Source organism: Lepus europaeus, chromosome 15, assembly GCF_033115175.1.
Source record: "Lepus europaeus isolate LE1 chromosome 15, mLepTim1.pri, whole genome shotgun sequence".
NCBI lineage: Eukaryota > Metazoa > Chordata > Mammalia > Lagomorpha > Leporidae > Lepus > Lepus europaeus.
Window position 1 is genome coordinate 18,604,203 of NC_084841.1, and position 26,252 is coordinate 18,630,454.

A 26,252-nucleotide genomic window follows, 5' to 3' on the forward strand; every position below is an offset into this window, starting at 1 on the left:
TAAAACAATGGGGGTGATGGTCACCTGATTTAAAAACTCCCCCGCTGGGATTAAAATCTTCAACAACAGTCACAACTGACAACCGAAGAACCCTGATGGCTCACTAAGTAGACTCTCCTCTGGAAAAGAAGTAATGCATATTGGAGTACATGTAGGGAAAAAGAGGTAAGAGGCCAGTTAGGAGACTGAGTTCTGAGACAGGGAGTCAGAGCAGAGGGACTGGCACTTCTCACACTCACTTTTAAGCTAGAATTTGGTGAAAGAGCACCAGTCCTGGGTCCTGCCTAGATTGGTGCCTAGGCAGGTGAAGTCACAAAGAAGCAGAGGGGGCTTATAAAATTCTCCCACAGTAAACCTCTTCTGAAGGTACATCCTACAAGGAAGGACCAGAAATGACTCAAGAGGGGACTCGAAAAGGAAGATGCGGGGTGTCAGGGACATACTGAGACTTAGCCACGCAAGTTCAGGCCATGTGGGGACTGCATCTAATGGGAGTCTGTCTACAAACAAGCTAATTAACCTTTAAAAGGACTAATGAATGAAATATCTAGAAAATACTCACTAATGGAACCAGGGAATCGTATTTGTAAGAATCGAGACCTGGCGAGGTACGGAAAGCATTTGGAGAAGCAGTGAGAGACGGGGATTGGGATAAAACTCATTGAGGCATGGAGCCCAGAGTCCAGGGCCTTGCGCCAGGCTGCCCCTGGTCTCACAGACAGATTAACCTCCGAGGAGGGAGGGACAGAATGCATGTGATACAAAAGCTCTATGTTGTTATTTTCAAAATTCCTACTGCAACAAGTCAAGGCACTTTATATAGTCCAGAGAATTTAACATTTTGGGTACCATAAGCAAATGATATTGATCTTATTCAAAATAAGATGTGCAAAATAAACAGAAATGGATGCTGGGAATTGTAACTCTGGTTAAAAACATACCTCATGTGAATTAAAATATCCTTGTACTTTGATTTTGGAAACTCTGTTAGAGCAAAACTATAGTAATATATTTATATATACTTCATTTCCTTTGTAAATGATCATTTATTCAAGTAAATCAGAGAGATATTGGACTTTGTAAAAAAAACTTCAGTTTTCAAGCACTGATATTCTAAATATGTATTGGAAAATCATTTCAAACCTGAAAAATTGCAATGTAAAACATGTATTTTTGAAAGCTATCTAAATAATATTTCTAGTATCCTTTGAATCATGTAATGAATGTCACAATGGCTCTTTTTTCTTTTCTTTAAATATCCCTTCAGATGGATTCTACATCCTCTAATAGTAATTTTCTGACTAAGGTATTCACAATGAAGGAAGGGACGCAAATGACTAACGCCATGTCTTAAACTAGTAAATAAAATTGTCTTTCCTCCATCTAACTTATTTTAAAGTATTTTAAAATGCTTATAGTTCCATGGGCTTTCTGGAGATACAATCATTTGTGAAATTCTAACAAAACTTCCTCAATTTTTATTAGAAAAGTTATGAAGTTGAACTACAGAAGTCACTTGCACTAATCTGTTGGTTAAAAAAAAAAATATCTTGGGGGAACTACGACTTTCACATCTCGGTACAAGTGTAAGCATATGTGAATGCCCAGGAAGGCATTTTAAGCACCATTAATGCTGATAAAGCCAAGCACTGCAGTCATTTTTCATGAGCAGTGGCTTCATGGATGCAGTCCCTCTGAACAACCCTCTTCATCTCTAACTGTTCATCTGTCTCAACGAAATAGCTCAGTATGTTCATTCATCATACGAATGATGGGTGGTAAATTCTCCACTTTTTTCTCCTACAGAACTAGTGTATTTTCATGGACTGTGCTTTTTAAGCTCATTAATAGCAGCGATATTATAAGGTCCACTCCAGTTTTTTTCATGGGCTGCTGCTCATATCATAGGAAGCAATAAAAGATAGGAAGTAGAATATAGAAACAGAATGGGACCCATGGTGATGAGGTAACAGATCATTATCCTTAACAAGCCAAGGGATAGTCAATGAGAGGATGAATAAACTTTTAGAAACAAATAGAAGTAGTTTCTCTCTCTCCTTCTCTCCCTCTCCCTCCCTCCCTTCCTCCATTCTTCCCTCCCTCTCTCTCTCCATACTGTGTAACTGCAGTGAGTCTCTGTGGCACAGGAATCATTGCAGGTGGGACATTATTTTCAGTACTCCAGACTAGATAGCTGCAATATGCTGTATTTGGAGTTCCCTTGGAAGACCTCCCAGAAACCTCAGATAATACAGAACGCAGCTGTTGGAGATCGTTAGTATAAATTGGTTTGGCTTAGCTGGAAGCCTAAAGCCTGAAACTGAAATATATATCAAGACTTAACAACTGTCAGCTCAACAGTTCTGAAATTTAAAAAACTTAATAAAATGCTAAAATAGTAAAATATTTCTATCTTAAATTTTGCAGATATGACTTAAGACTTACTGGCTTTTTTTTTTCCCCCTAAAATAAAAAATAGAATTTCTAGATAAATACAAAAATTTTATTAGTGCATTCAGTTAATTGACATTCATAAAATTTTGAGCCTTGGTACCATAATTTTGGATAGACAGACACAGACATTGAGATATATACTTTTAGTTTTGAATTTATATATGTATATGTAATATATGTGTGTATGTATATAGAAATGTAGAATGATAATTTACAATAGAGGACAATTATTATTAATTATTATTTTTAGTATGTTTTTTATTTTATTTTATTTTATATTTATATTTATTTTAGTATGTTTATGTATTTAAAAACTGGTCATAAAATACACTGTTCTTTTATATTTTGCTTTCACATACAGATTTAATGTGACTAATTGATTTCATAATAAAAATAATATGAATTCTTTAGGTGCAAATATAAAACCCCTAAGATAGAGTCCTTGATTTATTTACATGAGATTAATAAAAACAAATATTATGTAAATACGGCAACCCTCATTATCCACAGGTTTATTGCAGCTCAATTCACAATAGCTAAGACCTGGAATTAACCCAAATGCCCATCAACAGTAGCCTGGATAAAGAAATTATGGGACATGTACTCTATAGAATACTATACAGCAGTCAAAAACATTGAAATCCAGTCATTTGCAACAAAATGGAGGAATCTGGAAAACATTATGCTGAGTGAAATAAATCAGTCCCAAAGGGACAAATATCATATGTTCTCCCTGATTGGTGACAACTAACCAACCACAAAAAGGGAAACCTGTTGAAGTGAAATGGACACTATGAGAAACGGTGACTTGATCAGCCCTTGTCCTGACTGTTGATGTACAATTTAATACTTTATCCCTTTTAGTATTTTTTTTTTGTTCTACTTAATACTATTGGTTGAACTCTGTAACTAACACACATTTTTTCTTAGGTGTTGAAATTTAACTGAAAAGTGATCCCTGTTAAATATAACAGTGGGAATAAGAGAGGAAGGAGATGTACAATTTGGGACATGCTCAAGCTGACTGGTGGAGTTAGAAACGTGCCAGGGGATTCCAAAAAAATCCCATCAAGATTGCATGTACCAATGCCATCTCACTAGTCCAAGTGATTAATTTCAATTCACAATTGATCACAATGATAGGTCTAAGAGTCAAAGGGATCACACAAACAAGACTAGTGTCTGAAAATACTAACTGATAGAATCAAAAAGGGAGAGAATGATCCCATGGGAAGTGGGATACACAGCAGACTCATAGAATGCCAGATGTCCTAAACAGCAAACTGGCCTCAGAATCAGCCCTTAAGGCATTTGGATCCAGTTGAAAAGCCCATGAGAGTATTGTAGGCATGGAAAGCCAAGACACTCTGGAAAAAAAAAAAAAAAATGAAAGATCTCTATGAGTGAGATCCTGGTAGAAAGAACGAGCCATCAGAGGAGGAGGTACCTTTCTTCTGTATATAAAGATAATTGAAAATGAATCTTTTTTTAACTTTTATTTAATGCATATAAATTTCCAAAGTACAGCTTACGGATTACAATGGCTTTCCCCCCCATAACTTCCCTCCCACTCACAACCCTCCCCTTTCCCGCTCCCTCTCCCCTTCCATTCACATCAAGATTCATTTTCAATTCTCTTTATATACAGAAGATCAGTTTAGTAAATATTAAGTAATGATTTCAACAGTTTGCACCCACATAGAAACACAAAGTAAAAAAAAGTTTGAATACTAGTTATAACATTAAATCACAATGTACAGCACATTAAGGACAGAGATCCTACATGAGAAGTAAGTACACAGTGACTCCTGTTGTTGACTTAACAAATTGACACTCTTCTTTATGGCATCAGTAATCAACCTAGGCTCTTGTCATGAGTTGCCAAGGCTATGGAGGCCTTTAGAGTCTGCTGACTCTGATCATATTTAGACAAGGTCATAGTCAAAGTGGAAATTCTCTCCTCCCTTCAGAGAAAGGTACCTCCTTCTTTGATGACCTGTTCTTTCCACTGGGATCTCACTCGCGGAGATCTTTCATTTAGGTTTTTTTTTTTTTTTTTTTTTTGCCAGAGTGTCTTGGCTTTCCATGCCTGAAATACTCTCATGGCTTTTCAGCCAGATGCAAATGCCTTAAGGGCTGATTCTGAGGCCAGTTTGCTGTTTAGGACATCTGGCATTCTATGAGTCTGCTGTGTATCCCACTTCCCATGTTGGGTCATTCTCTCCCTTTTTTTTTTTGGATCGGTTAGTATTTTCAGACACTAGTCTTGTTTATGTGATCCCTTTGACTCTTAGTCCTATCATTATGATCAATTGTGAACTGAAATTAATCACTTGGACTAGTGAGATGGCATTGGTACATGCCACCTTGATGGGATTGAATTGGAATCCCCTGGCACGTGTCTAACTCCACCATTTGGGGCAAGTCCAATTGAGCATGTCCAAATTGTACCTCTCTTCCCTCTCTTATTCCCACTCTTATATTTAACAGGGATCACTTTTCAGTTAAATTTAAACACTTAAGAATAACTGTGGGCCGGCGCTGCTGCTCACTAGGCTAATCCTTTGCCTTGCGGCGCCAGCACACCAGGTTCTAGTCCCGGTCCAGACACTGGATACTGTCCTGGTTGCCCTTCTTCCAGGCCAGCTCTCTGCTGTGGCCCGGGAAGGCAGTGGAGGATAGCCCAAGTGCTTGGGCCCTGCACCACATGGGAGACCAGGAGAAGCACCTGGCTCCTGCCTTTGGATCAGCGCAGTGTGCAGGCCGCAGCATGCCGGCCGCGGCGGCCATTGGAGGGTGAACCAACGACAAAGGAAGACCTTTTTCTCTGTCTCACTCTCTCACTGTCCACTCTGCCTGTCAAAAAAAAAAATAACTGTGTATTAATTACAGAATTCAACCAATAGTATTAAGTCGAACAAACAAAAAAAATACTAGGAGGGATACAGTATTAAGTTGTTCATCAATAGTCAGGGCAAGGGCTGATCAAGTCACCATTTCTCATAGTGTCCATTTCACTTCAACAGGTTTCCTTTTTGGTGGTTGGTTAGTTGTCACCAATCAGGGAGAACATATGATATTTGTCCCTTTGGGACTGATTTATTTCACTCAGCATAATGTTTTCCAGATTCCTCCATTTTGTTGCAAATGACCGGATTTCAATGTTTTTGACTGCTGTATAGTATTCTATAGAGTACATGTCCCATAATTTCTTTATCCAGGCTACTGTTGATGGGCATTTGGGTTGATTCCAGGTCTTAGCTATTGTGAATTGAGCTGCAATAATCATTAAGGTGCAGACAGCTTTTTTGTTTGCCAAATTAATTTCCTCTGGGTAAATTCCAAGGAGTGGATGGCTGGGTTGTATGGTAGGGTTAATCACCAGACTGATTTCCATAGTGGCTTAACCACTTTGCATTCCCATCAACAGTGGATTAGTGCCCCTTTTTCCCCACATCCTCTCCAGCATCTGTTGTTGGTAGATTTCTGAATGTGAGCCATTCTCACCAGGGTGAGGTGAAACCTCATTGTGGTTTTGATTTGCATTTCCCTGATTGCTAGTGCCCTTGAACTTTTTTTCATATGTCTGTTGGCCATTTGGCTTTCCTCTTTCGAAAAATGTCTATTGAGGTCCTTGGCCCATCTCTTAAGTGGGTTGTTTGTTTTGTTGTTGTGGAGTTTCTTGATCTCTTTGTAGATTCTGGTTATTAATCCTTTATCTGTGACATACTTGGCAAATATTTTTTTCCCATTCCCTGTTGGTTGCCTCTTCACTCTCCTGATTGTTTCTTTTGCAGTACAGAAATTTCTCAATTTGATACAATGCCAATAGTTTATTTTGTCTTTGACTGCCTGTACCTCTAAGGTCTTTTCCAGGAAGTCTTTGCTCGTCCCAATATCTTGTAGGGTTTCTCCAATGTTCTCTAATAATTTGATTGTGCCAGTCATAGATTTAGGTCTTTAATCCATGCTGAGTGGATTTTTGTGTAAGGTGAAAGGTAGGGGTCTTGCTTCATACTTCTTCATGTGGAAATCCAGTTTTCCCAGCACCATTTATTGAATAGACTGCCCTTACTCCAGGGATTGGTTTTGGATCTTTGATCAAATATAAGTTGGCTGTAGATGTTTGGATTGATTTCTGGTGTTTCTATTCTGTTCCATTGGTCTATCCATCTGTTTCTGTACCAGTACCATGATGTTTTGATTACAACTGCCCTGTAGTATGCCCTGAAATCTGGTATTGTGATGCCTCTGGGTTTGTTTTTGTTGTACAAAATTGCTTTAGCTATTCGAGGTCTCTTCTGTCTCCATATGAATTTCAGCATCATTTTTTCTAGATCTGAGAAGAATGTCTTTGGTATCTTGATTGGTATCACATTGAATCTATAAATTGCTTTTGAGAGAACATTTTGATGATTTTGATTTTTCCAATCCATGAGCATGGAAGATTTTTCCATTTTTTGGTATCCTCTTCTATTTCTTTCTTTAAGGTTTTGTAATTCTCATTGTAGAGATCTTTAATGTCCTTGGTTAAGTTTATTCCTAGGTATTTGATTGTTTTTGTGGCTATTGTGAATGGGATTGATCTTAGGAGTTCTTTCTCAGCCGTGGCATTGCTTGTGTATACAAAGGTTGTTGATTTTCGTGCATTGATTTTATATCCTGCTACTTTGCCAAACTCTTTGATGAGTTCCAATAGTCTCTTAGTAGAGTTCTTTGGATCCCCTAAATAAAGAATCATATCATATCCAAAGAGGGATAGTTTGACTTCTTCCTTCCCAATTTGTATCCCTTTAGTTTCTTTTTCTTGCCTGATGGCTCTGGCTAAATCTTCCAGAACTATGTTGAATAGCAGTGGTGAGAGTGGGCATCCCTGTCTGGTACCAGATCTCAGTGGAAATGCTTCCAACTTTTCCCCATTCAATAGGATGTTGGCCGTAGGTTTTTCATAAATTGCTTTGATCATATTGAGGAATGTTCCTTCTATACCCAGTTTGCTTAGAGTTTTCATCATGAAAGGGTGTTGAATTTTATCGAATGCTTCCTCTGCCTCTATTGAGATAATCATATGGTTTTTCTTCTGCAGTTTGCTAATGTGGTATATCACATTGATTGATTTGCGAACATTGAACCATCCCTGCATAAGAGGGATAAATCCCTCTTGGTCTGGGTGGATGATTTTTCTGATGTGTTGTTGTATTCTATTGGCAAGAATTTTATTGAGGACTTTTGTGTCTACGTTCATCAGGGATATTGGTCTGTAATTTTCTTTCAGTGCTGCATCTTTTTCCACCTTAGGATTAAGGTGATGCTGGCTTCATAGAAAGAATTTGAAAATGAATCTTGATGTGAATGGATTGGGAGAGGGAGTGTGAGATGGGAGGGTTGTGGGTGGGAGGGAAGTTATGGGGGGGGAGACATGGTAATCCATAAACTGTACTTTGGAAATTTATATTTACTAAAGAAAAGTTTTAAAATAATAAAAAGGCAGGGCTTTTGATATACAAGAATAAACAGACTGCAACTAACCATATAACTGTTTTTGAAATGGTTGATAAGAAAATAAAGTTAACTTTATATTATGAAATATCTAAGCCTTGATTTGAAACATCTACGATTATATGTAGAACAGGAAGTAGTCTAGGATGTCTGTAACATCTATCCTGAATATCCTTTAATCTTACTGCCTACTACTTACTTTTAATTGAAAGTTTAATAGTCTTAGCTACTCCATCAGATAATGACTTTCATGAGCAAGTAGTATTTTTCATATAATTAAAAATAAGAAATAGATTACTCTTATTTAAAATAATTGTATTCAAACAGAAAAATAAAAATAAGATAAATTGAGACTCCATATTCATAGGCCTAATTAAAAACAAAGTAGGGGCCGGTGCTGTGTCGCAGTAGGTTAATCTTCCACCTGCAGCACGGGCATCCCATTGGACGCCAGTTCTAGTCCCAGATGCTCCTCTTCCCATCCAGCTCTCTGCTGTGGCCTAGGAAAGTAGTAGAAGATGACCCAAGACCTTGGGCTCCTGTACCAATGCAGGAGACCTGGAAAGAAGCTCCTGGCTCCTGGCTTTGGATTGGCTCAGCTCTGGCTGTTGCTGACATCTGGGGAGTGAACCAGCAAATGGAAGCTCTTTCTCTCTGTCTCTCCCGCTCACTGTAACTCTACCTCTCACATAAATAAATAAAATCTTTTTTTAAAAAAGTAAAGATATTCCTAGAAGCATGTGTTGGCTTTTGTCAGATTGAACAGGTTTGTGAGTATCCTTACAATGAAACTTGTTTGGGTTATAAATTGAAGGAGAGACTATTAGTAGGTGGAACTGAGACCTGAGATGCTTACATACATTTATATTATAATAAATCTCATTATATTGACCCTGACTCGTTAACAACAACAATACGAAAAGAAAGTGAAAATTAGTGTATTAATGTTAGAAGCTGTCAACAATGTTGTACTGAACTGGCATTTAAAATATTTGATTAGTGTATAGGATATTGGTTATGACAGGCACCTCTCATGCTCGAGTATCCAGATTTGGCTCCAAGCTCCTGCTCCTCATTCCAGCCTCTTGATAACAGATCCTGACAAGCAACAGTGATGGCCTCAATACCTGAGCCCTTTCCAACCACATGTGAGACCTGGATTAGGGCAGAACCCTGACATTGGCTTGGCTCAGATGAAGCCACTGTGGGCATTTGGAAAGTGAACCAACAGGCAGGAGCTCTCCATTGATATCTCTGCTTCTCAATTAATACCAAATGAAGAAGAAATCGAATCTTTAGGAAAATGTAATGATCATGATAATTTCAAATGTTCTTTAGGTTTTCACTTAGTACTAATCTAAAAGCTTACTGCCATGATCAAAATATAGTAAAAATAAGGAAATTTTTCAAATGGTTTTTAATTAATCACTATTTGAAAACTGACATTTCAACAATTAATGAAAATGTTCCTATTCAATTAAAATTTGAATATTTGGTGCTGGTGCTGTGACATAGTAGACTAAGCCTCAACCTGCATTGCTGGCATCCCATATGGGTGTCTGTTTGAGTCCCTGCTGCTCCACTTCCTAACCAGCTCTCTGCTATGGCCTGGGAAAGCAGTAGATGATAGTCCAAGTGTTTGAGTCCCTGCACCCACATGGGAGACCTGAAAGAAACTCCTGGCTCCTGGCTTTAGGTTGGCTCAGCTCTGCTCCAGCCATTGCAGTCATCTGGGGATTGAACCAGCAGATGGAAGACTTTTCTCTCTGTCTCTCCCTCTCTCTGACTTAACTCTACCTCTCAAATCAATAATATTTTTTAAAAAATTTAATATTTTCTTATAGCTTTATAGATATTAAAATAAGTGTCAATCAGTTTAACCCACCATCAAAAACTGTAATTATTTTTCATATCAAGAATCAAACATTTAAAGCTTTGCTATGACCTACGTGTTATGACCCTCATGAGTGGCAGGGGTTCAAACACTTGAACCAAATTCCACTGCTTTTCTCAGGCCAATAATAGGGAGTTTGATCATAAGTGGAGCAGACGGTACTTACATTGTGCACATTTGGGATTCCTGCATTGCAGGTGGCAACTTTACCTGCCACACAACAATGCCAATTCTACTTCCTTCAATTTCTTTAAATGCCCGAACATAATCTAATTATGCGTTAGTTGAATATGGCTAAAAACAGTCATATTTATGTGTCTCTTAACATTTTAATACTATATTCCCACTAATCTTAAATACACATACAGCATTGTGACCTTTATCCATTTGTTTCATTTATTCACATAATAATGTTCTTATCTGTAGTAAAGAAAAGTCTAAATCAAAATCATTTACAAATTGAAAGTTAAAATGTTGAAAAAAAACCTCACATTTCAAAAATAATTAAAAATGCTGAATAAATTTTCAAAGTTATTCTAGGAAGCACACCATATGTGGTGATTTGAGGTACTAGAATGAAGATAAATCTGAAAAACTGAGACAATGAACTACTCTATAAGTCTCTTGAACACAGAGACTAGTTTGTCCATAAGTGGTCAAAATAATGGCAAGCAGAAAAGAAGTAGTTTGCAGCAAGTGTGAAACAATTGGTTCCACAGAGGATAATTTTATGTGGAATACATTGATAAAATATTTAACACTTAAATATGAATTCAATTTTAAGTGTGCAAAACATTTATGATATAGGATTTATACGTGGAAATGTGGTTATGCCTTATTAATGAAGTAATATTTTATTGTAAGGATAAGGACTTTATCTATATTTCCATACAAATTAGACTGAAACTATAAAATATTCTTGTGGTAAAGCAGGGTTTTTAATGAAAATAGAGATTATGACTTTCTCCAAATGTGTACGCTACCTTTTGGGCTGTAGCTGGTCACCAGTTTTGGAAAACAAGAGGAAGTATCATGGGCATTTCCTGACTGACAGAATCTACAGATTGTAAAAAATTTGAATTTATTTTCCAAAAATATTTAATGAATAAATCAAAATGGCTTCTATGGGAGTTTTTTTTTTTCAGAATATGATAATGTATAGTCAATGGGCCATGCTCTTTTCCCATATTAGTAGACTATCCGTGACATCTCTCCTTTCCACTGACTGAATTTCATTAATTATAACAATAATAGGTTTATAAAATCCCAAAGCAGCTCATTTGGTGTACTTCAGCATTTTTTAACAATAGTCTGACCCACAGACTACACTGCAGGTACACAGTGAAGGAGGTAATCACCACCAGCCAAATATAGTGGGTGTGGGGAAGCTGCCCATGAGCTCCATGTTATGGACAAGTCAAAGAAAAATTTAAACATTCACTTGCTATTCATTCCTAATCTAGGATTTTGGAAATAATCTTTACACCACACACACACACACAAACACACACACAATGATAATACAAAGGCAAATCAGAAATGCAAGAAGTGATGTGATGCTATCTTTTCCTCCTGCAGCAAGACTCATTGCAGGTTTCATAGATATTCATATAAATTGGGATGTCATAAAAGTACACATAGTATTTATTTGTGTTATATTAATCAGTATAGTCCTATACATATGCTACATATGCCCATGAAAATCTTACCATTGAATGTACTTTGAATTTCCCTGCTCACATAATTTGTGCCCTATTTTTGGTCCTTGTAAAACTTTGGACAACTTGTCTTTTTTTTTTTTTTTTTTTGGACAGGCAGAGTTAGACAATGAGAGAAAGAGAAAGACAGACAGAAAGGTCTTCCTTCTGTTGGTTTACCTCCAAATGGCCGCCACAGCTGGTGCTGCGCTGATCTGAAGCCAGGAGCCAGGTGCTTCTCCTGGTCTCCCATACGGGTGCAGGGCCCAAGCACTTGGGCCATCCTCCACTGCCTTCCTGGGCCACAGCAGAGAGATGAACTGGAAGAGGAGCAACTGGGACAGAATCCGGCTCCATAATGTGTGAAATAAAGAGAGGATAGACTACCTGAAACAATAAGGATTGAAAGATTATCACAGTGATTGTATATTATCATTTTCTTTAACTTGCTTAATTATTAACTACCATAAAATGTCCATTGCTCAGATTTAAAAATGAGTAGGGTAATGTCTTCAATAACAGAAAAAATGTAATATTAAAAAACAAAATATATGACCCCAAAATAATTTGAGTTCTATCTTTGTTAAGTTCTGTAGCTGTAATTCTCACTAAATATACTTAATGTGTATAAATTTTATCAGTCCTTTGTTAATAACTGGATGAACTAAGGATCAAAGTTTTTTGTAACTTGTCTATGTTTATACAGGCATAAATAAGATTTTGGAGTAGACATCAGTTGGACATTGCATAATCCTTACCAATAACATAAAGGCAATTGCTTGACTAAAAACTATTCTAATGCATGTATTTTGTCAAAGATGTCTGTATTATATAAGCATTTTTAAAAGTAAAATTTCTGTTTCTTATGCTTTGGAGAGTCTATATTCACATGGATTAGTTCAACAAATGTGCTCATTTTGATCATAAAACATCAGTATTGTTTCCTTAAATATTTGGATATCTAATTTACATACAATTTTTCAATTTTTATATTTTAACCTGTAACACTTAACTACAAAATGTACAATATTTACTGTCATATAATAATACTCATTTATGCATTCAATGAATATCGATGGTTTTATGAAGTTGTAGGTAATCTACTAATTATTACACATGAAGAGGAGCAACAATTACTTATGTAAGAATAACTTTTTCATGCAGTTTTTAGTTACTGATAGAGAAAGTCTTTAAAAATGGAAACAAATGATGAATGGTTTGAATGTTGGAAGATTGCTAAGAAAAAATTAGGTATAGAACATTTGAGAAAATAAATGTAGTGATTGGAGGTGAAGAAAGTGCCTTGATTGGTGGTAAGCGAAGTTTTATTTAAGAAATTAAAAGCTTAGTGGAGACTAGAATAATGAGAACAAGATAGGAATTACAAGATTTTAAGTATAGACACTCTAAAAGACAAGAGCACATCCCCAGAACTGTAGTAGGAAGTAACTTGAAGTTTTTAAATAAATTAGTACTATTTAATATTCTTGAGCAAAAGAGTTACAAGCAGTAAAATTTGATTGATAAAATTATATCTGTTTTTGGGGTCATCTAAATGGTTGGAAATATGTCTAAATCTAATAATTGAGGTTTGAACTGGACAACAGAATGTTGGTTAACTTTTCAAAATTTGTGTTCAGAATCCTGAGGTTGAATGCAATAATCTAAGGAGAGAGTATAGAAAGAAGAAAAATGTTGCACTAGAATTTCAACCTAAGGCACTCCTCCATTTAAACATCTGATAAAAGGACTTACAAAGCAAGGATGAGATAAAAGCGAGGTAATTTAAAAGTTGGCTCAGCAGGTTAAGCTACCGCTTGGAACACCGGCATCTCATATTAGAATGTATGAAATCAATTTTCATTGCTTCGTCTGATCTAGCTTCCTGCGAATGCCCACCCTGAAAACCAGCAGGTGATGGCTGAGTACATGAGTCTCTACTCCTACCTGGGAGACCTGGATGTGGTTCCAGGCTCTTAGGTGTAGCCAACCCCAGCCACATTCAGTTGAGAAGGGAACAAGTAAAGGGGAGATCTCTTTTCCTCTGTCTCGCTCTCACTGTGTCACCCTGCCTTTCAAATAAGTAAAAGAAAATGAATAAATATTCAAACTGAAAAGTCAGAAGAAAAATAAAAGATTGTCCTCTGGAAAGAGCCAATAGAACTGAGAGTTTCAAAGAGAAATGTCTGAAAAATTATTTGAAATTATGTAAATGTGTGAAATATGCCATAAAATTAGTAGCAAAAAGAAGATTCAAAGGTATCTTTCAAGTATTAAAACGCTGAGGGAATTGTCTCTGGAGAGAGTGTTTTCCTTTGGAAAGATGTGAAAGTAAAGACCAAATTGATTAGAGGGGTAATTTCTACTTCTCCTTCCAATTTGCAGACTACTGACATAATCAATTAACTTTCTAGTATGTATCTTTTCCATTTTCACATATATATATATATATATATATATACACACATGTTGAAATAGTCTTCCAGGCATGGCCTGGATTTTGGATTTACCTATTACTGCTTTGGGCAATGAGATGTCAGTGGGGGTGAATCACATGGATTATAACCTATGCTTACATAGTTACACTTGCACTTCGGTTTTTGCATCTGATACTAAATAAATAAATAAATACAAATCCTTTAGCCATTTTCTCATGAACCTCAGTTGCATAAAGAGAGACATGTAGCAAAGCTGTATCAGCTCATCTGTAGATGCATAAAAAATAAATAAAGGCTTGAAAAAGAGGTAGAAAAATGGCACTCATAATACAAAACATTAGGACACTTATTAAAATGTTTCTTGAAATAAATTGTAAGATACAAAATACAGAAAGAACAAGTCAGGATTAGAAATGAAGTTCTGAGCAGAAAGTAGAAAAGTGCTGGGTGTTATTTGTTGAAGTTTATGTAAATAAATTGATTAGCACACAAGATTGAGAATGACAAAACTGAATCTAGAATTTTTTTTAATTTTATTCATTTTTTTAAGATTTATTTATTTGGAAGTCAGATTTACACAGAGAGAGAAGGAGAAGCAGAGAGAGAGAGAGAGAGAGAGAGAGAGAGAGAGAGAGAGAGGTCTTCCATCCACTGGTTCACTCCCCAATTGGCCACAATGGCTGGAGCTGTGCTGATCCAAAGTCATGAGCCAGGAGCTTCTTCTGGGTCTCCTACATGGGTGCAGGGGCCCAAGGACTTGGGTCATCTTCTACTGCTATCCCAGGCCATAGCAGAGAGCTGGATTGGAAGAGGAGCAGGCGGGACTGGAACTGGCACCCACATGGGATGCCAGCACTACAGGCAGTTTTACCAGCTGCACCACAGTGCCGGCCCCTGAACCTAGAAATTTCAGGATTACAAAATGAATATGTTTTTCATCAAATCAAAATGTAGTTTTTATAAGAAAGTTCTAAATAGAAAAGTGATGGATCTGGGGTACTGCAAGAATGACATTATCATAGGCAAATACCAAACTGAGGGCTACGGCTACAACAGAATCTGTCAAAATTTCTATTTGCTATGAAAATGATTTTGTAATTTCAGCTGAAAAACACACAATGCAAAAACATGAGTTTCATAGACCCTTCTAAGTGTACCTGCTTAAAATCTAGAGATAATGGCATTCTTACAATGGGTGTAGCCATTGTCCAATTAATAGGAAACACAGGATTTCTGAGAGCACTGCATTGACAAAAACACCAACAGTGAGCAGTGAAAGAAGCAAATGTGGCAACACAACAAGAAAAAATCAAATTCTGCCTTTTATCTTTTACAGACCCTAGGTAGACTGAAAATCAGGGTCAGCCATTAAGAAAGACACATATTTCATTTTACAAGTGACCAAGTTGAATCTTTAAATAAGATAAAACATATCCCAGACGGGCAAATATAGTAGACATAAGGAAAAGAGACTTGGCCTTCACTCCCTGAACATCGATGTGGAATCTGATCGAGGAATATGCATTAGGCACAGAGTGGATGTCTGGCATCATTTGCCCAGCAAGTTTTCAGAACGTAGGGAATACTGGTTCCCTTCCCTTTCCTTCCTTGTTTTTGGAAGTGTTTATACAAACTGTCCTTTTTTTTAGCCATTCTATGCTGGAAGTGCAAGGGAGAGATAATTTGTCTTTCTAGAACCTGGGGTGTATTAGTTTTTCAGGCCTGTTAAAATAAAGTACCCAAGACTTATTAGCTTAAAACAAGAGATTTATTATCTCACAGTCCCAGATGCTGGAAGACTGAAATGAAGTTGTTGCAGGTTTGGGTCATTCTTGAGACACTGAGGAAGAATGTGTGGCACACCTTTCTCCTAGCTTCTGGAAACATAAAACCAAGGAAAAGACTTCCAGTGAACAAAGCAGAAAAATTTGAATAGCAACACAAATAAACAGCTTTGACTTACAACCCGATTTGTAAAATAAATATTCATGAATCCATACTGATATAAATAAATAGATATTGGATAAATGAACCAATTAATAAATGAATATCAACTAGTCTGTGATATAGAAGAATTCCAAATTATTCCAGTAGATGCTTCACTCTTTTTAAGAGATGGACAATAACTCCTCATTCCTTAAGTGTGAGATGCTCGTAGCTTTCTTCCAAAGGGAAGAGATTGGAAATTGGAAAAAAAATAGCATATATACAGTGAAGAAATGACAAGCACTACCTCAGCCAGGTCAGCAAGGTTAACAGTAACATTGTTAGGTCTATAGTGATTACTTTTTTTAGAATATAGTAAGAATGATGCTACTTACTCTGGCTTTTCCTCACCAAGATCTGCATTGCCAATCTAATAATGACACAGAGAGTCAAACAAGATCCAACTGAAGGGCATAAACAATATGCTTTATCAGTATTCCCTATGAATTGAATGATGTTCCTCATCCCAATTAATATGTTGAAGCCCTAACCTTTAATGTCACTGCATTGGAGAAAGTAATTGCAGTTAAGTGAGGTCATAAAGGTGGTGACTTAATTTGATAGCACAGTGGCCTTATAAGAAAAGCAAACGATCTGACACACCATGCAAGGTGAAAGGATGAAGGCATTCGTCTGCAAGTCAGGAAGAGAGACCTCACCAGAAACCAGGCACATTTTGCTCTTCCCAGCAAAATTACTTCCAGATCTGTGGGGGAAGAAAAAAGTCTGCTTTTTAAACCACCTGTCCTGTGGTGCTTTGTTATGGCTGCCCTAGCAGACTAAAGCAGTACTTCACAAAACTGTTGATAGTATGGAAACAAGGAATGTCTGAGATACTGTTACAGCCATCGTTGCAGGAAACTGGATTGGAGCAATCCCCTTAGTTCAAACAGACACCAGAGGCTGAGCGGAGGATCAAAAAGAGTTTATCAACATCAATGGGTCCAGTGGAATTGCTTCCCAAGACTGAGCCTCAAGTCAGGTTTCTTACAATATTTATAGGTTTATCAGTATCATGCCTTAACCATGACATCACTGGTGGGTTTGATTGCAGCCTGTTTGAATTAGGACCACCCATGAGGATCTTTAGATTACACTTAGGAGAAACTTGAACAGAGGATAACAGAAAACCAAAAATAGGACATTTGTCCAGACATGTCAACACCTAAGCAACAGTTATCAGGATATCTGCCCAGACACGTCAGCACCTATGGGGAAGTGGTACGGGGTTACAGAAAAAAGAGATTAGGATATCTCCCCTCCTCACGGGTCTTGTTTTTCTCCCTTTATTCCTGGCTGTGGCCTTATTTCCTCTTCACAATGAGGAAAGTACAGAGACATGAAACCTAAATATAAGATGGTATCCTGTAAGGCAACCTGGATGAGGAAGGAACATTGGAAGATAGATAGGAAACCTGAATGAAGTATGGAATTCACTGAATAATAAGATGTCGGTAGTTGTCCATATATTATAACAATTTCATAATGCTAATGTAAACTATAAATAACAAGAGAAATATATGAAAACTCCTTATATTAGTGTCACAACTTTCTGTAAGTCTAACAACTACTCTAAAATAATATATCGCTTAAAATAAATTGTTTCATTTAGTTAATATATAAAAATGTACAGGGGCTGGCGCTGTGGTGTAGCGGGCAAAGCTGGCACTGCATAAGGGCACCAGTTTGAGGTCTGGCTGCCCCACTTCCGATCCAGCTCTCTGCTGTGGCCTGAGAAAGCAATAGTAAATAGCCCAAGTCCTTAGCCTCTGCACCCACACGGGGACCCAGAAGAAGCTCCTGGCTCCTTGCTTCGGATCTGCACAGTTCTGGACATTGCAGCCCTTTGGGGAATGAACAAGCAGATGGAAGACTTCTCTCTCTTCTCTGCCTCTGCCTCTCTGTAACCCTGCCTTTCAAATAAATAAATAAATCTTAAAAAATTTACATATGGAAGTCCTCAAAGTTGCTATGTTCATTTAATTAATCACCACATAAATAATTATTACAGATTTCTTAGAAATGATATTGCAGTGAAGTTGGGTATTGGAGGTAAATTAGAAGATTCTTTCAGGATCTCTCTATGTACTGAAAAAAGTTGTTATATTTTGCTGCAAAGTATATGTTTCATTCTACTTAATTCCCAGTTCAGCAATTTTTCTACAAACCTATAAAACACATAAAATGCATTCTTTGCTATTTTTTGCATTCACAATGCACTGAGAGTAAAAGTAAGTATAGCTATTTTCATTATTTTATTTGTGAAATTGCAGATTCAAGTAGATAAATACAGATGGAATTTCTAGCTACAAGTATTACAAATCTTTACTTAATTAAAGAACACCAAATAGAATGATTTCATGCAAATTGTTTCATGCGTCATGTTTTTTCAGATTTCAGGAAGCTTCTCTGTGGCAGGGAACAGTTTATACCCAGGGGCTCTTCAAAGGCAGAACCTCATTTCTCATGTTATCTTTTTCATGTGGACTTGAAAATTGCAGAGCTTATTTGGTCTAAGAATATTTAATTAGTACTGTTGAAAATTTTGCAAATAGGGTTTCAAGCAGAAAAACAGAATTTCTTTCACAGAAATTATGAAAACACTAATTTTATATATTACTAACTGAAATATGCTTCATATGTAATCACAATGTTACAGATATTACATGACTTTCGTAAACCTCTATTGTAAAATGATTTAACCTCACTTCATAGATTTCTTATTTATTTGTTTTCATAATTGATTGGCTAATTTTAATTACAGGGAGATATAGAGTGCTAGTCAAGCTATCTAAGAACCCTGCAGCAAAAGTGCAATGTCTTATTTTTTGTGAGTATATTAAAGAATTCAAGTATTTATAAAGTGATTTCTAAGCACAGTTAACACATCAAATATTTTGATAATTTCCTAACTGTTAAGGTCTTGTGTCTCTCAAGTAATTTATATTTTAAAGGCAACAACTACTAGATTTATGAAATCAACATCCCAGCTACCCACCAAAAATAAGTTCAGATTTAGTGGCTCCATTTTTTGACCAAGAAGAAAAAAATAAGAGTTAATAACTAAATCCTCAAGGCATTGACCATGAAAATTTTTTCTAGGCTCAGGGAGGTAAATATATATTGTCTTTTTATTTTAAGAATCCTCTGAATTGAGTTATTGGCTGCATGGCTAATGATGTGGTAAGACCAAAATAATTTTTAGTCAGACAAACAGGAAAGTCATTTCTGGATTAGAAAAGTTATCTACATCTAGAAACATTGCTTAATCAAGCATTAAGTTAATATACACATACACATTTTCCAAGGTTTCTATGTATATAATCCTCCCAGCCCTTGATATTTAATAAGGGGACTAGAAACCACCAGTGGGAAAAGACTTTTTTCCTCTCTATCCATCAAAAAGAGAGAACAGATCTATTAACATTTATCACTTCTCTCACGCTGTTCTCTACTTTCATCTCAACAGGAAGAAGAGTTCATGTGAGCTGAATTGAGTCTTCCACATATATATTTCTTGCAGTCCTATTGCTCAGCACCTCAGAATGTTACATTATTTGTAGAAGGGTCAATGCCAATGGGATAAAGTTTAGATGAGCCCTTCAGGCTTGGCCTTCATCTAATATGACTGTGTGAAGTAGGTTCACTAGAAATCAATTCCACGTGAGACTACCCACTGCATGGAGAACAGCAAAGATCATCATTATGCCAAGCAGAGGCAACCGAGTAGAGCATTTGTACCCACAGTATCCTTGGCTGCACTTTTACAAATTGCCTGAGTCCAGTGAGACAGACACACACACATACACACACACATAATAATTCATACACAGCAGATTTATTTCTGACATGCCCCAGGGGGGTAAAAGGAGCCTAGGATACACTATGAGCCAGTTATGCAAGGCTTGAAAACCCCTCTTGGGGCAGGTGGGGTCTTTACTGTTTGTGCCCCACTTGCAGCACAACTTAGGGAGCATTAAAAGCAGCTGCTGCTGATTATATACTCAAGTGCTGTAACTTACACCCGGCAAGGTTTGAGGGCGTCTTGCTTCTGGTGGGAACACTAACAAAGCTCAGTCTACCCAGGCAAATGCCTCCCTGGCTTCAATTTCCAATGCATTTTAGTATGCAGGATAGGAGAAAGGAAGAAGAGGGAGAAACTGGGTATTCCAAGGCTAGCTGAAGTCTGTCCAGCAGACTCATGGTCTTACAAAAAAGCAGGAATCTTCACCTGAAGACAGACTCTGGGAAAATGTGATATGGCAACAGAAATATGTTATTGAAATGCTGCAACTGCAAGCCAAGAATGCCAAAGATTCCCAGAAGCTGCCATAAACTAGTGCTAGGCAAGGAAGGAAACACCCCTACAGGTTTTAAAGGGAGTACAGTCCTTCCAGTTCTTTGATTTTAGAGTTCTAGCCTCTAGAACTGTGAAAAAATAAATTGCTGTTATTATAATAAGCTCTTCAGTAGTTCTCAAAATGTCACAACCCTGGGACATTAGTACACTCATTGACAGAGAATTGTTTAATAGTGAATGAAAATAGAGTTTAAAACATCAAGGCTAGGATTATTCTTCTTCTATGAAAAGAGGCAGAAAATTCTTCTTAGAGAAGCCATTCAATGATGAAGTTCATTATTCCAAATGAATTTTTAACAGACAGATGTATAGGTATGAGTATGTTTATCTATAAGGATCTTTGTCACCTATAGATTTAGGAGTGACTTCATGCTATTAGAGAAGTTCACTTACCAAGTGGAAGATGAGTGAAAAGATGAACTAAACATACGCTAACCCAAAATGACCCAAATTGCTAAATGAAGGAGTTACCAGGTCAGACATCTTCATACCATTTTATTTAATCCATTTTATTGATAAATCATAGAAAATATAAAAAGTGTCTCCTCCTTTAATCCACACTCCCTCATTCACTTTGCAGTCATTGTAGTATCTTTTGGTTTTTGTTGTCATTATATGCTTTAAAAGAGATTTGTCATTAATATTTCAGCCATTTTCATTTAGAATGGAACCCAGCAATGCTGCAAATCAAAAAATATCTTAGTGAAATCATAAATCAGTAAACGAATATATAAAAGATAAACAAGGAGCCGGGGCTGTGGTGCAGTGGGTTAAGGCCCTGGCTGAAGCGCTGGCATACCATATGGGCACCGGTTCTAGTCCAGGCTAGCTCCACTTCCAATCCAGCTCTCTACTATGGCCTGGGAAGCAGTAGAAGATGGCCCACGTCCTTGGGGCCCTGCACCTGCATGGGAGATAGGGAAGAAGCTCCTGGCTCCTGGCTTCGGATCGGCGCAGCTCCAGCTGTTGCGGCCATCTGGGGAGTGAATCATCAGATGGAAGACCCCTCTCCTCTCTTTGCCTCTCCTCTCTCTGTGTAACTCTGACTTTCAAATAAAATAAATAAATCTTTTAAAAAAAGATATACAAATCACTTTGTGTCCATGAGCTCAGCAGTCATGAGTATTACATGAGAAAATGTAGGGGTGTTGCTCCTGTTGACAAAGAAATGGACCAAGAGATGATCTTATATGGAGAGACTTTGTGTTTTGTTTTAATTTTTCATGTGTTGGGGGTAGATCAAATATTGACACAACATTCACCGTCCAACAAATAATCGTATTTCTGCCATATGCGGTGACATCCTTGTCCTCATAATTCATCATGAAAGATGACTGTGAATTCCAGCACAGACTTTATTTGAACATGCCAAGAGTGTATGAGGAATCTACTGTCATGAGACACCATGATAGAACCAGAAGATAGGAAAAAGTTGCTTACATCCAGATAGCGGGGGTTCCTTTTTCATGTATCATGAGATCATGCAATCATCATTATCATGCCCACTTGCCACTCACGCCTCTATTTTCTTGTGGCACCCTGGAGAAGAAAAGGAGACAGAGAATATTAGTAAGCACACACATTTGTTCACAAGAAGATCCACTACCTGAAAGAGGTTGTCTAAACCAGAAGAAACTTCTTTCAATTTTAAGTCTTCTTGATTCCATGCTAGCCAGCAAAATAAAAATTCATGAAAAAATAATACAAAATAAAAAGCGGAGCAGGTGTTTGATTCACGGGTTAAGTAACCTCTTGGATGGTTACATCCCATATCAAAGCACCTGGGACCCAGTATCTGTCCTCCTCAATTCAAGCTGCCTGCAGATGACTGCTGGGGAGCCAGCAGGTGAGGTCCCAATTTGTTGAGTCCCTGCCGCCCATCAGAGAGATGTGGATTGATTTACCAGTGCTTGGCTTCAGCTATAACCATGAGCAATTGCAGAGAGTAAATCAGTGGATGGGAGCTCTCTCCCTAACTATGTCTCTGTCTCTGTCTTGTAAATAAATAAATACATTAAAAAGTTAAATAAAAAGGCAAGTTAGGTTTTCCTTTTCATCTGGACAATATACTCAGTCTTCCATTTAGATTTCAGCCTCCAAGTTTCTTCAGAGTCCATCAGGCACTTCATCTTCTCTCCTTGCCTGCTGTTCACTCTTCAGTAATCTCCACACTGCACACCTCAAGTGAACATTTCATGATTATTGCTGCCAGCAACCTTCATTTCCCAGATCCAGTGGATACATTTATCAATCTTCTTCTTTCTCAACTTCACTATAATATTTGACAGAAAAGATCATTTCTTTGTAAAATATTTTTCTCCTTACCTTCTTGGTTCTGTGTTGTTTCATTTTTTCTCTCCATGCTTCTCAAGGCACTCTTTGCCTTCTTATTGTTTCTAATCCCTCCACTGCCTCTTGGCTAAAGATCAGCCTCACAGACCTTAACCCATCTCCTTCTTCCATAGCCATGCTGTAAGTGATCTCACTAATACCCAGGATTCCACCAACCTCCCTAGTCAATGACTCACAGCTTAAGGCTGAAGTTATTTCCTGTTCCCCAAACCCATCCTTCAGACTGATTGCTCAACCTTTTTATTCAGTTGGTTCACAGAAAGTTACATGCCAGTAACTAAACACAGTGTAATATGCCCAAACATAAATTGTCCAAAATAAAATTCTTAATCTAGCCTCATCCACAGTTCAATTCTTCCTATTATTCTCTGTACATTAATAAATTATCCTCCCTGCAGTCTCCGAAGCTGAAGATATGAAATGCCTGTTGAACACCCGCTTCTACTTAAACCACTAGATCCTATCCATCATAAAGTCCTGTAAGTTATAACTCCTGCATATATTTCAAAGCTGTCTGTTTCTCCTCGGCTCTTTGACAGCCACATGAGTCTAAGCCAACATCTGTTACAAGGATTACTGTAAGAGTTTCCAAATTGATATTTCCCTTTCCAATATTTATTCTGGCAGAAAAAAAAAGAATCTCCCTCCAGCAGTCAAAGTGATATTTAAAAAAATCTAAATGTTCTCTTCCATGATTAGAGTGAGATATAAATTCTGTAAATTCTCTGACTTTTTAGAAGGTCTTTGACAATTTAGTCCTTTCTCTATTCTCTGACACACTCTCTTACTTCATTGCATAATTTATGACATCCAAAAATTTTTTTCTAACTAAAATTTTTAAAAATGAGTTTGATAACCATCTTTATGCTTTTTCAGTTAAAAAATATATGAAATACACAAAGGAGAGTGCAGATTTGCTTGCCACCCAGGGTCAAATAGAACCAAGCAGAAGTCCTCTGAAAATTTCTTCCAATTTACAATACCAATTTTCTATGAGAAAATCCTATTAAAATTGCCTTGCCTGTCTCTATATTATTATCACCAATTTATAAGCCTCTAACATGTATTGATTAGATCTGATTATTTTATTTACTTTTGACTGCCCTAGTGGAGTCACACATATATGTTCTCCTATGGAAATTTGTTCATTGAGTATCATATTTTGCAATTTATTTATTATAGAGTTTTGTTCTGACTTTATTTCCCTGATGAATAAATTTGTTGGAGACAGCACAAGGCATTGATCTATTCTATTATTGATAGGCAACTGAATAATTCTTAGCTTTGTGCTTATAAATATTAATTTTAGGAATATTTTTGTAAGTGAATGCTGGTATATACTCACAAAGAATAGTTTTTCTATGAAAATTACCTAGGATCACAAGTGTACATATTTAAAATATGGGTAACAGAGAATGTAGTGATTTTAAATGATTTTGTTACTCAGCTTTATAAGGAGTTAATTTGAATGAAAAAGTTAAAGTTAATTTCAGCATAGATAAACCAAATTACTTTCCAATTATTTCATCCTTTTTCTATTCATGGCATGTTTTTATGAAATGCTAGCATGATCAAATAAAACATCATTTACTTTTTGTCTGTTTTATTTTAAAAATACTTCTATAATATGAGGTCAGAGAGATATGACTTAACAATCAAAAGTTTTAATGTTGATATCTGCAGTTTTTGGGCCACTACACACAAATGGGAGACCTGGAAGAAGCTCCTGACTCCTGCATTCAGATCAATTCAGCTCTTGGAAGATGTTTCTCTCTGTCTCTCCCTCTCTCTGTAATTCTACCTCTCAAATAAATAAATAAATAAAATCTTTTTAAAATGCTATTTTCATATTTAGTCAGTGGAACGTCAAATTATCTAACATCATTTGTAGACTAATCCATTCTTTTTCCACTGACTTCTCATATACTCGCAATTCAAGTATTTCAGCTTCTGCTTGAAACTATTCATAATACGCATGTAAAATATTTTGACTGCTGAAATAGTTAAGTAGTCAAACTGCTAAATATAGCCTCTAAATTTATTTTTTCTTTTTACTATATAGCATTAGATACACACATATATATTCATATCTATATATCACAAACAATTATATTTTTAATTTCTTTCAGTCTTCAGTTTTACTAATGAAAATTGTGATGATGTTTCTTATTCTTGTTTCTCTCAATATAATTTAAAAAACTATTGATAGCTTTTGGATTTTTCTGATTTCCCTTGATAGTCTTAAATTTCACCAAAGGTGTTTCTCAGCAATAATTTTTCTAATTTCTTTTATTTGTTATTTTATGAGTCCTTGTTGATTATGGGAAATTTACATTTATTAGTTTTAAATACTTCCTATTCATGATCATTTTCCTTTAGGTCTTTTTTTTTTCTCAGTGATTAACCTTTCTACATCTATTCTACTTGAGAAGTAATATTCATTTATGTGTTTTTAAGTTTAATTATCCTATTTTGCATCCAATGCATAATACTTAAATATGTTTATTCATCTCACAATAAATTTTTCAGTTTTTTTTAAATTTATGGCTTATTTGAGATGACTTCTACTTAAATGTATATAAATGTTCATGTGTAAGATGACTCATTTATATCATATTAATAATGTAATTTTTACCATTATATCATTTTATCAATGAGCTCTTTAATAAATCTTTTTTATCTAGTGATATTAAAATCGAAGCTCTCCCTATTGTTTTTCTTTTTATCTTGTTTGATTTTTTGTTTGACTCAAATTATTTTTCCTTTTCATATGTTTTCTTATTTTAGTATAAAACTTCATAGGGACTGAGAAATCTTAGGCATCAGAAAAAAAGACAGAAAGAAAAAACAAACACTAACTCACTTTCCTTTGTTAAAACCCTAGCAATCATTCCTAGGCACAGGAGGTCAGAGCAGAGTTCCAGCATCCTGTGAGCTGGGGTAAGAAGAAAAACTGCCTGGTGGTGGATGCCTGTGGTTAGTCACTCAGTTGTTTTCCTCAGCTCTTGAATAGCCCAGAACATCTTAAAGACTCATCTGGAACAAAAAATGGTGTAAATGTCAGACTTAAGGCAATCAGGTAATGGGCATTGATTTCCAGGGGAAACAAATTTTTTTATTTTCTTGTCCTCCAAAACATCTCCAGGTTCAATCACTCACCTTGTAGGACTGAAATATACCCCAAATTCCCTAACTGCTTTCTCACAGTTTTTGTTGCTGTTTGCCAGAACATTGAATATTTTGTGAATAAATATTGATCTCATTTTCAGGGTCTGCAACCTAACATTTATTTGAAGAAACTTTAAAATATTGCCCTGATTTTTTATTAAAATTAGTCCAAAATTTTAGGTGTACTGCAATAATAATCCCCCAATATATATTCTCATTTTTTTTTGAGCAAAGGATTTATAATCAGTGAGAATGGTCATTTTTCCCATGTGTCTATTTCATTAGCTAATGTTTGTTAAGTGTTGGATAATGAATTATTAATAAATGAGTGGTTAACTTTGTGATAGCATCTACCCATGTTGACATGAAAATAAATGCTATAGTTAAATATTTTATTATCCATT

General features: G+C 36.4%; 1 long non-coding RNA gene across 1 annotated transcript; it reads right to left on the minus strand.

Annotated features, from left to right (window-relative positions):
• Window positions 1–11,762: 11,762 nt before the first annotated feature.
• LOC133774681 (uncharacterized) lies at window positions 11,763–22,787 on the minus strand. Its single transcript, XR_009868116.1, has 3 exons — window positions 22,654–22,787; window positions 21,769–21,867; window positions 11,763–11,931 (listed from the first exon to the last, which is right to left on the minus strand). It is a non-coding gene; the product is annotated as an uncharacterized LOC133774681 (long non-coding RNA).
• Window positions 22,788–26,252: the final 3,465 nt, after the last annotated feature.